Source organism: Dermatophagoides pteronyssinus, unplaced genomic scaffold (genome assembly GCF_027571235.1).
Source record: "Dermatophagoides pteronyssinus isolate colony J.1.1.1.1 unplaced genomic scaffold, Derpt_VIB-CSIC_2022.12 sq0011, whole genome shotgun sequence".
Taxonomy (NCBI): domain Eukaryota; kingdom Metazoa; phylum Arthropoda; class Arachnida; order Sarcoptiformes; family Pyroglyphidae; genus Dermatophagoides; species Dermatophagoides pteronyssinus.
The window spans coordinates 954,886-970,310 of NW_027461535.1; positions in this window are offsets into that span (position 1 = coordinate 954,886).

Sequence of the window (15,425 nt, forward strand, 5' to 3'; positions counted from 1 at the left end):
ATAATGAATGAATCTTATCTGTTTTATCATTCTTTTTTGTGTTGTGTTGTTACTGATGCAATGATGCTTTCGGGTTGAAATAGCGAAAATTCTATGTTTGTTGAACCGGAAATTCTTTCCTGAATGAAACTTTTATTTTTTACAACCAGAAAAAAAATCCAAAAATCTAAATGATCGTAAATCATCATCATCATCATCATCAACAAACCCTGAAATCGACTGAAAAAAATGACTTTTTGAAAACAACAACAAAAAACCAAACTGAAAAAAAACGTTACATCATTTTAGCTTGGAAAAAAACTGAAAAAAGACAATGAAAATTTGCCAAGCCAAAAAAACCGAACAATAGAATCGAGAAAAATGAAAAAGAAAAATTTTCTCTTGAACAATCATCATCATCATCAAATTTGAATTGAATTGAAAAAAACCGATATAAAAAACTACACTAACACTGGATATAATGGTCTTTATCATCATCATCATCATCAAATGTATGTAATGTATGATTCTTTTTTTGCCATCGATTCCATTACATTACATTTCAAGGAAAAAAAATTTTTTCCAAAAAAAAAAAACAAAATTGACGGTGGTGGTGGTGGGATGCATAAAAGAATCCATCTCTCTCTCTCTCTGGCTGTGTGTAAGTTTTACATTATGTAATAATGGAACGCACATCATTTGTTTCATTTTGTTTCAATGGTTGCCAACAATCAGCCAAAAAAAAAGGAAAAGGAAAAATAGAAATCCTTTTTTGTTTTGTTTTGGTTACGATATTCATCATCATCAACAACTGAACATCATTATCTGTCTGTCTGTCTGTCTGTGTGTGTTTGATGCGTTTTTTGTTCTTCATCACTGAAAAACCCTATAATAATCATTCATCTTTTCATTTTCTATTCATTCGCATCCGACAGTTAATTTTTTTTCGTTATTTTTGATTCTTTGATTTGGCTTTTTATCATCGCAGACATTTCATATGGGCGTGTATTTAGGTTGCATTGAATAAATTCGTTTAACCAGAATTCAAAAAAAAGTTAAAAATTTTCCGAAAAAATAAAAAACATCCTTTTCTGGATTCCTTGGTTTTATTGTTTTGTTCGGTTTTCATTCGATATTTATTGTATGGCTAGAGAGAGAGAGAGAGAGAGAGAGAGAGAGAGAGAGAGAGAGAGAGAGAGAGAGAGAGAGAGAGAGAGAAAGAAATTAATTATCATGATCATCATTTGAGTAAAAAAGGATGTGCAATAAATGATCCGAAGAAAGAAAGAATTCAATGAATTATCATGATTGATGATATTCTTTTTGTGTGTGTGAAAGGGAAACCAAAAAAAAGAATCAGAATCCAGAATCCTGAATCGAATGAATTTTTTTCATTGATCAATAAATTGCGTGTGTGTCTGGTGTGTGGGCGTTGAATACGATAAAATGGCAAACTTGGCATTTTTCTATTTCAACTTACGTTGATCGAAAACTATTTCCACACACACACAATGTTTTTGGAATTTTTTGAATGAAAAATTTTCCAATTCATTGATCAATGATGATCATCAATAGATCTCAATCAACGAATAAAAAACAACATCGATGATCATTGATGAAATTGTTCAAAAACAACAGAATATTTCCGGTCATTCGAATAAGTGTGGGTAAGTTTACGTGGTTTTTTTGGGACTTGGTCACAATAACAAAAGAAAACTTTTGTTGTTGTTTTTCCCGTCTCGTCCCGATTTCAGCAAAAAACGAAGCGAAAACAAAAATCCTGGAACCAAAAAATGACACGGCGACATGATTTATGATTGTATTTAGTTTTCGTTTAGTTTTTTTTTTTTTTTTTGGTACTTGTTCTAATACCTTGATCCAATGTCCATACCAGCTGCTTCCAGTATTTTTTTTTTTGTTTGTTTGAAATATTGACTTTTTTTCAAAAAAAAAAATTGTTTGTTTCTGGACAAAGAACGTTCCACGGCAAAAAAAAAAAAAAAATTGGTTCTATGACGTAATTGTTGTTGTTGTTTAACAAAATAATAATCTTTACTTTCACTGAGATTGACTTCGTTTTTCTAGTTTTAAAATGAAAAGTTTTTTTTGTTTTGTTCGTAAAATAAAAATTCTTATAAGTTGTAAACAAATCCATAACGATATTTATGAATTTACCCGAAAAAAAAGAAATGAAATGAAATACACCGGATGAAATGATTCGAAATAGTTATTATTCTGTTTTGTTTTGCCACTACTCTATCAATATTTACTGCTACTACTAGAACTATTACATACATTAGTAGAATAAACCACTACTTTTGGATCAAAAAAAAACATTCGATTCTTATTCAATTCTCGCTTTCGTATATGCTACTACCTTATTCTCGTAATTCGAATGATATGATCTAAAATGAATGGCACGAGTGTGTGTATATGTTGTTCATTGTTGATGTTTTTGTTTGTCGTAGTCGCTGTCATCGTCATTTTGGTATAAAATTGAATGAAATGTTTTCAATCAAAATCAGTAAATGAAAAATATTTATTCCGGATAGTGATGGATACGTATGCGAAACAAAACAAACAGAATTTTCCGAATCGAGAACCAGAATTTTGTTGAAAAAAACGAACCAGAACCAGAATCGAAAATTGAAAGAAACGGAATAACTTTGTTTGCCGGACCTGAGAAAACAAATTGGGTAAGTTGGTTTTTTTCCGTCTATTTTCCAATTCAATTTTATTGCATGTTCAATCGATTTATCAATAGTGAATTTTTCTGTTTTGTTAAAAATCATTGAAATTTGATTCAAACAAAAAAAACCGAACATCTTAAATTCTTGAATGAAAAATGTTCACTGGAATTGTTCGGCTCTGTTCGATTTTTCTTTTTTGCTTGTTTATCATTCGAACACATTCACATCACTTTGTTTGTTTGATATCCGATATGGGCATTCTTTTTTTTTCGGTTATTTTTTTCTGTGTTTGTGAATGCGTGTGTGTGTGTGTGTGTGGGAGAGATGCCAAAACAACACATTATTTTCAGAGAAAAGCGAATCGAAATCGAAGAAAAAAATCCAATTTCGATAATTTTCCTTCTCTCTCTCTCTTCCGATTTCTATCATTTTAGAAAAAAAACTTTTCAAAAAAAAAAAAACATAAATTTGATTGGAAAATAAAAGAAATCGACTGTACTCTACTGTACATTCACTTGGTTGTTGTTGTTTTCCAAAGAAATTGATCCAGAAATTAAGAAAAACAAATTTTCGACACTTTTCGATTCGATGAGAAAAAAAAACAGCCATTAAAACTCTCGAATAATGAGATTGGATGTTTGATTTTCTAGAAATATTTACTCTTGTATGAGGGAGGAAAGAAGGGGGTGAGAGTGGCAACGAAGGGAAGTGGAAAGCTAGTGGGGGTGAAAATAAATTTTGAATTTTTCAAACCGCAGTGAATGTTTTTGTTTTCGAGCTAAAACATCACTTGAGAGTTTTATTGAGCGGAAATTTTCTTCTTTTCTTTTCTGGAAAATTTCTTTGTTTGGGCAACGAAAAAACGGAAAATGAAACTTTAAGAACGAAAGAATTCAGGAAATTATATCCCGAAAAACCAAAAAAAAAAAAAAAAACAATATGAAAAAATCCAATTTCAGCCGGCTTTTTCGTTTTCTTTGGCTGAATTGAAATGATATCCTTCCAACGAATACAGAATAAAGAATCCTTTTGCCATTGACATTCTCTTGAGAAACGTTTTACTGAATAAACTAATGGTTTTCTCTTGTTTGGTTGTTTGGTGCTGGAACCAAAGACAAACCCCCAAAAAATAAGACAAATGATGATGATTTTCGATAGTTTTTGATATTTCTTAAATTACAAATTTTCTCTGGTATTAATTTTTCTATGGTTATCGGTTTTTGGTTTCGAGCAATTTTTTTTGGATCCAGTGATGCTGATGGTAAATGGTGTTTGCTTTTTGCTTTTTTTTTGTTGTTTTCTCAAAGTATGCAATGTTGGGCCGTGGTCCCACTTGTAAAAACTAACAAACAGACTAAACCGAAAAATGCACTGTGGAAGTAGAAAACGGGAAAAGTTTGCGATTTGACAAACTAGCGAGTTTAACATATCAGGCAAGCATGATCCGGCAAACTAGTTTTTTAGTTTGTTCAAGTGGGACCACCGCCTTGGCATTTTTTTTCGGTCGGTTGGTTGGTTGGTTAGTTGGTTGTTTGCAATGAATGTATAATCACATGCCGAATCGGGTATTTTATTTTCCATCATCATCATCATCATGATTATAAATAGCATCTGTATATTACATACACACAAGATGATGATCCAGAAAAGAGGAAAAGAAAACAAAAAACAAAAAATTGTTTAAACATCGTTAGGCAAGGAACCATTCACATTCTGCTGATGATGCGGCACAAAAATTTTTGGCCAAAATTCTTCTTAGACCAACGGCTATACTTTCTCTTAATATGACACATACAGATAGAGGGAGAGAAAGAGAGAGAGAGAGAGAAGAATAAAAAATGATCCCAAAAACAAAAATAAATTATGAAATGATGTTTATGCCAAACATTTTTGGTTGTTTGTTTGCCTTTTTTCTTTTCTTTTCTATGTTTTCAAGAACACGCGTTCCAATAATAATAATGAATTTGGGAGCCTTGTTGTTGTTTTATTTTGGTTAAAGATTAAACCCAAAAAAAAACGATTTGTACTTTTTTGGCCAGTTGAATTCTGTATTCTGTATTCTGCACTGCATTCTGTGTGTGTTCTGTGTGCTAGATAGATCTGGCGTTGACGTTCTCAACCTCATTTATTTATTTACTTAATCTTTTCTTTTGCTTTATTCTGGATGTTGTTCCATTTATGATGAATCGGTTTTCGTTCATTTTCATTTTGGTTTTAGCATCATATTTTATTATTAGGAAACAAAAAAGATTGGTTTTGGTCTTCGTCGTTGTTGTCCATTTTTGTTTTCACTCCCGAAAAAAAACAATGAACATTGTTCATCGATTATCTTTTCGGTTGCTTAAAATCTCGAACAAACAAACAACCGATTTATCGATTAATCGATTATTATGATGATTTTCGCATTCTATTCTTTGATTAAAGAATGGATGGCTGTAGTAGAGAAAATTTTTTGCTTTGGTTTTGTTTTGCTTTGCTTTCTATCTTTACTTTTGATTCATAATTACACCAACAATGAAGAATCAATGAATAAATTGAATGATACTGACTGACTATTTATCAATCGATTTTTTTTGAACGCTAATTTTTTACATTGGCAAATTATTATTATTATCCATTATTACTGTCATCTGCACTCAAATATTACGGCGTTGAATTATTGAATCTTTTTTTGTTGTTGTTTGTTCTTGGCTGATATTTAATAATAATAACCGAATGAAATTAATCTTTGAAACATTATTGTTTTTTTTGGATGATGCAAAAAAAGAATATTCTGTATTTGATATAAAATGTAAGCAATGTTCATCATTTGCCATTGTTTTATACAATCAGATGATGTATCAGATTGTTTTAGTTTCAGTTTCAGACTTTTTTATGATCAGTTAATATCGATAGAATCCAAAAGTGATATAAACAATCGTATACACGATGGAATCATTTTGTTTCGTTTTTTTTTGTTGAATCAATGAAAGATGTTTGCAAGAACAAATTCTAGTTTCATTTATTTCATTGATCAAAAAAGAACATTTTCAGTTGCTTTTATGTCATTCAATGATGATGATTGTAAAAGGAAAAACTTATTCACAATGACTTTCTCTCTCTCTCACTGATGATGTAATTGCACTTGTAAATATTACATTTCAGAAACAGAAAAAAGAAAAATATATCGGTATAATTGACTGAATAAAAATCGATTAGGATTATTGTTATGATGATGATTACAATGAAAATTCATAATGAATCAATTCATTCAAGCAACTTTCAATAACGTTTGGTTGATTCGGTTTCGGTTCAGTTTGTCAAATCGATGATATTTCAGAAAAAGAAAAAAGAGAAAAACGAAAGTCGCATCTTATTAATGTCAGAATATTCCAATGATCATTCTGTACGCTTTAATCGAATTCTCTGTACTGAAAATTCTTGGTTGTTTCAAATGTTTTTTATTCTTCTTTTTTTTCACTTTTTTCTCTTGATTCTGTGAAATACGAAATACGAAATGAGAAAGACATTTTTGACAGGCAGCACATCAAGCAATGAAACAAGATTTGTCTGTGCATGTGTGTGTGTTTCACTCAGAATGTTTGACACAAACGAAACATTTTTACACAAAAATTCAAAATGATAAAAAATGATTTGAATTTTTATCATTTTGAAGAAGAATGGAAACACACAATCATCCATCTATCACTCACTCACTCAAACACACAAACACATGACTATTTTTTTAGATTGGATTTTTTCGTTACTTTACTTTTGGTTACTTTAATTTTTTTCTGCTGTTGTTGTTGTTGTTTTTCAATGAATAGAAAATTTCAATGTTGGAATTTCATTCATTCATTCAATCCAAACACACACACACACAAACAATGTGATACAATGATTACATCGACTAACGATGATCATGATCATGATGATTCCAATGTTGATTCAGTTTAGCATTGTAATTCGTGCTTGATGTTTTCATTCTTTGTTCGATTATTCTTTGTGTTTTTTTTATTTATTGATTCTTTTCTGTTTTGTTCCTTTTTTATCATGATCATGATCATCATGATGATCATCATGATCCATTCTTGTTTTTTTATTTCGGATATATAATTTTTCATTTGTTTGTTTGTTATTTGTTTTCCTTCTTGGTAAACTTCTGTTTGAGTTTCAGTTCATCATCATCATTTTTCTGTTGTTTCCACTAATGAATCTCATTTGATGATAATGATATTAGTTGATTGAAAACAACAACCAGAAAAACTGGAAAAATACTACTGATGTTTGCTTGTTTGTTTCATTTGTTTCATTTACAAAGGCAAAGACAACGACAACACAGCAATTTAGCTAGAGTTTTATTTGTCTGATGAATTAAGTTTTTGGTATAGTGATCATTGTTGTTGTTGTTGTTGATTAGCAGCGATGAAAACATTCAATGAATGAACCAAGAATGATGATGATGATTATGTCCACAGAAAATTGAATCGATGGGATAATTCAATTCAATTCTTTTTCGGTTTGTTCCATTCATCCTTTCCATTGTTACCCAGTTTAGTTTTTTTTTCTCTTTTTTCAAAAACTAGAAAAAAATTCCTTTCCAAAAGTTAACTTTGTCATATGGTTTGCCGGCAAAAATCATCATCATCATCATTACATTCACCCATAAAGAATCCGAATTCAATTTTGCTGTTGCTGAAATGTTTTTTGCTTTTTGTAATTCCAGTTCCAATTTCATTATTATGAAAATTGAAAAAAAAGAATATTTTTTTTCCCGAACGAAAAAAAGCCCGGTTATTCCAATTTAGTCAATTTCAATTTTTGGTTCATTTTTTTTTGGTTCCTGAATTTTCAATTTAATTTCAATTCGTTCCAAGAAGAACCAAAGAAGAATTAAAGAATCAAAAATTGATTCTTTCAAACTTTTCAAATTCAGTGTTTTGGATGCACGTTTTTGGTTTGCCATCAGTGAATGTAAACACACCATACACACACACATACACACATTTGGCCATCATCATTATCGATCGTTATCGATTTTTTTGTATTTCGGCAACGAAAAAGATAATAAAAAATTTTTCTTCTTCTTCTTTGACCAAATCCCATCGCTGTCTGATTTTTTTTTCGTTTTGGAAAATTTAATTTAAATTTTTTTTTATCAAAAACTTTAAAATCATTTCATTCATGCAGTGGGAAAAAGAAGAAGAAATTCTTGCTTTTTTTTTGAATTTTTTTATCTCATTTTTTTTCATTCTTCAGTTTGTTTCATTTGTTTCATCCATTCAGTCGAAGTTTCTAGTCAAAATAGAGCTAATTATGTTAGATTGAATGATGGTGGTGGTGTGCAAAAAGAAGAAAAAGAAAAAATTCTTTGGAAAAACAGAATTACCTTAATTACAATTACCAATTCAACTTGAAATCTGTTTCTTCTTTCTTTCGTCTATTTATCTTTCAAACAATGTTGATCGATGTTTGTGTGTGTGATATGTGATCGACATAATAAGAATTTCTACTTAACAAAAAAAAAATTCAATTCATTTTGTTGTTTTGTTGTTTTTGTTTCCGAATGTTGAAAATGAATGCATTTTGCTTTTGCTTTTCATTTTTGTTTTTGCAATTTTGTGTGTGTGTGTCCAGAATTTTTTTCTTTGCGTTCCATATAAAAAGCGCCAAATCAGCAATGTTTTAGAGAGGGGTCTTTCATTATTTTTCAAACAAAACAAAACAAAAATTTGATGAAAAATTGGTTATCGGGATAGGATTAATGTTGTTTGCTTGGTTGCTTGCTTGGTTGAGTTAATGATGATGGAAATTTAATGAATTTTTCATTTTCATTTTTAAATTTTTTTCCTCTCTTATAATCGAAGAAAAAAAATTAATCTTCATTTCATCGTGGCTGTAATACTGTTACCCACAGCAGTGTCTTTCATTCATTCATTCGATTCATTACAGGCCAGAATTATTAAAATTCATTGATTTTTTTTCATTGACTTTGGAAAATATTTAGATGTTTAAACCGGTCTAAATACTATTGAAAAACAACCACACTGGATTGTTTTTCATTTGTTTTCTTCTTGTTTCAAAATTTTTCCACATTAGAAAAATATCATTTCAAACAATGTCGATGATGATGATGATGATGATGATGATGGCCAAAACAATCATTCTCTTTTTGGTTTGTCAGAGAATTAATAATCTCTGTTGTTGTTGTTGTTGTTTTTCGAGTATAGAATGTTGAAATCCATTAGTAAAATAGATATGGACGTGATTATCAAACAACAGAAAAATGAAATGTAAAAAAAAACCTTTTTATTGCTTCAATAATGATGATGATGATGATACTCTCTCTTGTGAACCAGGCATAATAATGAATCATAATGATGATGATGATGGTGAAAACCATACTTTACCTGTTTTTGGGTTTTTGTTGTTGTTGTTGGTTGATGATTACGGTTGGTTGATTTTTTTTTTTTTTTTTTTGGATGATGAGGATAATATTGTTGTTGTTGTTGTTGTTGTTCGAGGGTTTGTTTTTTCCATAAATATTCAATTCGATACAATGTGACTAGGGTTTTATATTTGTAAAATCCTACCTTCATCTTCATCATCATCATCGTCAAAATCGACGAATAAACGTGTTGTTGTCATTGGATTTTGTTTGTTGTTGTTGTTGTTGTTGTTCGGATATTAATCCCAAAGAATATAATTTCATGGTTTTAAAAAAACAATCATTTTAATGAATGAAAAAAAGATTACAATGATCATTTCATAATGATGACTGACCATTTCAATGTAGATTGTTGTTGTTGTTTTCACCATGATACTTGAAAAAAAACAACAACAACAAAACCAAGTTGATTTAAATCATTCAATCGATTCTGAGTGATTCTCTCTCTCTCTCTAATCAACACACGATAAATTGAAATTCTTTTCTTTTCTTTTTTTTGGTTGAAAAAAAGAAAATATTATTAAGATGTGTCGTTGTCGTTTATTTTTCACGCCCGATTTCATCACATTCTGGATTCTGTATCATTTTTCGTTTGATTCATGTTCCGAACAAACAAAACAAAACAAAAAAAAAAAAAAAAACAGTGAAAAATAAGAAAAAAACGAATGTGGTAAAGAATCAAAGAATAAAATTCTGATTCTTTGATTTCCAGTTTATTATGACTTGAATTGAATGAATTGAATGAATGGAAGTCAATCAATGTTTGTTCATTTGGAAAAAAAAAGATATTTTCTTTCTTTCGTTCGTTTTTCGTACATTGTATCAATGTTTTTTTTTCATTTCATTTGAATCAGATCTTTGACGTTTGATTTACGCTTTAAAAAAAGAAAAGAAATCTTTCTAATCCCTCTCTCTATTTTGTTCATAAACAGCATAACTGATCCAGTCGATTGGAATTTTTTTTTCGGATGCATCTTTGATGACAAAGGATGATAGCAGAAACGAAATTTTTTTTTGGGCAAAAAGTTAACACTGTTGTTGTTGTTGTTTGATGTCTTGATTTTTGTTTTTTCCGTTTAGAATAGTTTTTTTTTCAGGATTTTTCTGGGTTTTTGCCTCTTTCATCAAACCAGATTGCTTACTTTATTCGGACGATGATGGAATGGCTCGATGATTTTTTTTTCTTTGTTCGTCAATGTTTCTAATGGTTTCTAGATTTGATTAGTTTCAAGTTTGTTTTTATTTTGGATTCAAAAATTCAAACAAACCAAAAATGTTGATCATCAATTTTCATTTTCTTTCAAATTTTCAAATTCTGTATATTGTCATCCGACCATTGTCATCATCATCATCCGAATCATCATAATTTGATTATTTTCTTTTTGTTTTTTTTGTTTTTTTTTGTTGAAAAAGATTTCCATGTAGATTCAGTCAACAGAAAAAAGAGAAGATTCTGAATTCTGTATTCTCTCTGTGTGTGTATTCTGTGTATCACATAGATCTTGTTTGTTGTTTGTTTTTCAGTTGTTTCACACTATGTAATTTTCAATTTTCTTGATTTTTCTTCTTTATTTACATATAGAGAAAGCTCAAGCTTACTGTTTGGTTCTTCCGTTATTGTTGTTTTTGTTGTTATTGTTGGCATCCACTCTATATTCATCGTTTGGTATACAAAACAAAAGCCGAATAACGAAAAAGACCAGAATATATTACCATAATCTTAAAGTTTTTTTTTGTTTTGTTTCGGAAAGGGAGAGAACTGGCTATGGCATATTTCAACAACAACAACAACAAAAACATTTGGAAAAAAGCAAAATGGAGGCAAAATAAGATGTTTCAACATCCGTATCATCAACATTGTGACCATACAAAAAAAAAATATAACGTACGTAAAGTTTCAGGTTTTCTTTTCTCGCATTCATTCGTTGAATATTCTTATGGAAATGTTAGCAACAACAACAAAAAATGGTTCCAGTAACAACGAAACAAAAAAAATGATTCTTCAATGCTTGATGATGTTCAAACAATAATAATAATAAGTTTTCAGTAAGTTTTAGATGTTGTTAATAGTAGTAAATTGTAGTTTTTTTCTTTCTTCCTTGCTGTTTTTGTCATTCACACATATTGTGAATGGCTATTGTCGTTTTCTTCTTCGTTGTTTTCGTCGGAAAGTCGTTAAGAATTTCAAATGATGATGATGATGATGATGATGATGATGATGATGATGATGATGATGATAATGATCCATTATGCAATAGCGACAACCAATATATAGTTTTGGTTGTTGTATTTTTGACTATTTATAAACGAATAATATTTTTGCTGTATACATACAGTTTGGCTGTCATCATTATCATTATTATTGTCGTTATTGAAATAACTTTTTTTTTTTTGGTTGTTAAAGGCGTATGGTGAACAACAACAACAACAACAACAAAATGATGATATGGCTTTGTCATTTTTCTCTGTTCGTTGTTGTTGTTGTTGTTGTTCGTTACCAGTAATGGTTTTTGTTGTTGTTGTTATTATTATTCCATTCTTTCATTCATTCGAAATGGATTCTTTTCTCTTCTCTCTTTTTTTAACTTATTTTTTTTTTACCAATTCTCATTTCCATGACCGGTTTCCATCTTTTTTTTCTTTTTCTTCTAATTCTGACTTTGAATTGAAATGAAATGAAATAACCATATATCATTAAGTACAGAATTATCGTCATCGTTTTGTTCACAATCCTATCATCATCATCATAGTTGTTTTGAACATGAAAAAAGAAAAAGAAATCACGTTTAGTTATCATGATCATCATGATCATCATTCGTTTAAATTATACCATTTTTTTGTTACTTTTATTTCCTGCCTTTTAATGATGATGATGATTCTGTTGTTTCTACTTAGTGATTTTTATATACAATGTTTCTCTACACACACACGCCCAATGTTCTAGTCATTTCGTTTTTTGACTTTGGAAATCAATGCTGAAATGGAAGAAGAAATAGCAAACTTTTTTTTTACAAGTAGCAATTTCATTTTAGCTTTATGTTTGATTTGTGATTATTTCTTTTTCTCTATTGCCCCCCCAAAATTCAAACATTTTCTTTTGCTTCCCCTCTCTCTCTCTCTCTCTCTTTAACTTAAAATGTTTGAAAGAAAACAATCGGAAGCCGGAAAGTCAGAGACACACACACACACACACATTGTTGTTGTTGTTGTATTTTTTGACTAACATTCCTTATTCTGGAAAAAAAGTCAGAAAATGATTCGAATGGAATCGAAATGGAAAATCAACTTGGCATATTTCGATATGGATTGAGATGAATGCCTGATTCTGATTCTTCTGATTCTTTTGGATGATATTCTGATATTTTAGAATTCTGTAGTAGTGGTGTCTGATTGCTCCATTTTTTTCGTCGTCGTCGTCGGTTTCGATAAAGAATTGATGGCTCCCTAGCCTATGGTTCCAATAGCTATTTTTTTCATTGCCAATTCTTCTTAAGCAGATTTTTTATTTATTTTTCTCGAAATCTTTTTTTTCAAACAAAATTCACAATGTTTATGAATGGAAATATATATGGATGCGTGTTTGCGTGATTCACTTTTTTTTGTTCAACAAAACAGAATAAGAAACAGAAAAAAAATTCTCAATTCTGGTGAATCATTTCGCTAAATTATGATGATGGTGGTGGTGGTGGTGTTGGGTTAGATGGATGAATTTTTTTTACACTGTTTGTTTTGCCTTACCTCTGATCCACATTGATCCCTATGGATCAACGGTTTTTTTTGCTTAAAATGAATGAATGAATGAAAAAAAAATGAAAAACCGATCGACCGATAGTCAGTTTAGTTTAGTTCGGTGGTGTATGGGATTCTTGTTGTTGTTACCCTTACTATTCTATGTACGAGTAGTAGTTTTTGCCAGACAGACAACAACAGAAAAAAAAATAGCAACGGTTTTTTTTCGTTGCTATTCCGAAATTCCATGATTCTTCATTCGGAAATTCGTTTTTGGCAATTCGGTGGAAGTAGTTTATGTGTAAGATGAATAGATGATTCATTCATTCATTTTACATTACGATACACAGTTGTTGTTCGGTGTGTGTGTGGTGTTCCAGAATCGAGAGCGAAAAAAAAATTCTGTGTCTGGATGGGCCTTTTTTTATATATATTTGGCAGCGAAGAATCATTTCAGAATCATTCATCCACATCCAACTTTGGTCGGTCGGTCGGTCGATATTCTTCTCTAACTGCAAAGAAAAACTTTCAATTTTAAAAATTCTTTACTTTTCAAATAGTGATTAGAATTTGAAATGGTTTTTTTCGTTGTTGAAATTTTCGTGTGTGTGCGGTGTGTTTTTTAGTTTTTTAGTTTTTCATCCATCCATCCAAAGCAAAAAAAAAACATCTTTGAAAATATTGTTTATTTTCTTTATCGTTCTTGTAATTTATTCGCATCAATTGTTTCCATTTCGTTTTTTCGTTTTGTTTTAGGAAACGAATATATATTCTGGGTAAATTTGCCGGAAACTTTTGTTTGTTTGTTTGTTTTTTTTATAGTTTTTGTTGTTGTTGTCATTGTTCGGTGTGTGTGTATTGAGTTTTCTTTCATTTTTTTCCATGGAATTTTTTTCCAAAAAAATTTCATCAAACACACACACACACACTGACGCCGATATAGAGAATGGTCCATAGAGACTAAGGAATTTCTGAATTTCGATCTGGCTTTATGAAAAAGAAATTTTAAAAATTCTTGTGTGTGTGTGTGTTTTGGGCAAATCGATTGAACAACGATAACAACCAAAAAATATTCATCGCTTTTTCCCTCTATTCCATCAATCCATTATTTTCATCATCATCATCATCGAATTCAAGCGAAGAGAAAAAAAACGACAAATATCATTATCATCAATTCGTTGAGGAAAAATTTTCTTTCATTTCATTTCAATTCAAACATTAAATTCTTTTTTTCAGGGAAAAAAACGAAAAGAAAATGATTGAATGTCGTCAAACAATCATTACCATCATTACCCATCATCATGATCGACACATTAGATGATTATGTCTTTCTATCTCTCTCTCTATCTCTTACTCTTTTCCTTCGCTTGATGATAATCATCATTATCATCATCATTTTCTTTTGATGTCTTTGTGAAAAAATTTGGATTTTGATTTTCATCATTTCATTTCTTAATTGCGTTTATATTGATGATGATCAAAAAAAAAGTCATTTACGTCCAATGTTTGTGTATTCCCTCTTTTTGCAATGATTCTTTCTCTCTCTCTCTCTCTTATTACATGCTGTAGTTGTGGTAAGATAGAGAGAGGATGGATAAACAGAAAAACAGAAACTTGAATTTTCTTTTTTGTTTCCAAATGGTAGGTCTATAATCATTCAACCATTTCTCATTGCAAAGTATAGGATATAACGATAATAATGATGGTAATGGTAATGGTAATGATGATAATGATGATGGTAACTAAAGAAATGATGTGAATAAGGTGTGTACTCAAACATATACATACATACATACTCGAACTATCTTTTTCTTTCTAACGAATATTAATGTCATTGTATTACGATAAGAAAATTCGTGTGTACTGTGTGTGTTTGTTTCGGTGTAAAATATTAGAATACAGATAGAGAGAATGATGATCAAAGCTTGAATTTTTGTTGTTGTTGTTGTAAAGAGATTATGGTTAGGAAGAAAAAAAATATTCAATGGACACACACACGTTTATCATCATCATTTCGAATGTTTTTTTCCATTGCACAACTAATAATGATAGTTCTCAATTTCATTTTAGATGTACATTTCTTATTTTGCTTTGCTTTTTGTTGTACTCCTCGATTGAGAAAAGAAAAAATTTTACAAATAAATAATAATAGGTGTATGATGGTTGGCTGTTTGATGGACAGAAATTTTTTGTATATATAAAAAGAGAGAGAATCTACCAAAAGAAAAAACGATGTGAGAGAAATGTGAGAAGATTGTTGTTTGTTGTTGTTTTGGTTGTTATTATTGTAAGATGAATGAATGATGATTTTCATTATCATCCATTCAATGTAGAGCTGGCCTCTGGCCATGATCATCATTCCTTTTTCATTGATTTCAGTTTTATCCGAATGGATAATTCAATAGTGATAATGTTTAGTGTATGTGCGGCGTTTGATGTTTGTGTATGTACTTTTGGCGAATTGAACATTTTGAATTTGAAAAAAAATGATTCAAAGATGGTTTGTATGTAAAATTGATTTCAATTGATTAATGAATTTTGTTTTTTTGTTTGTTTGTTTGTTTAACATTAACAGTTCCAGAATTTAAACGTTGTTCCAG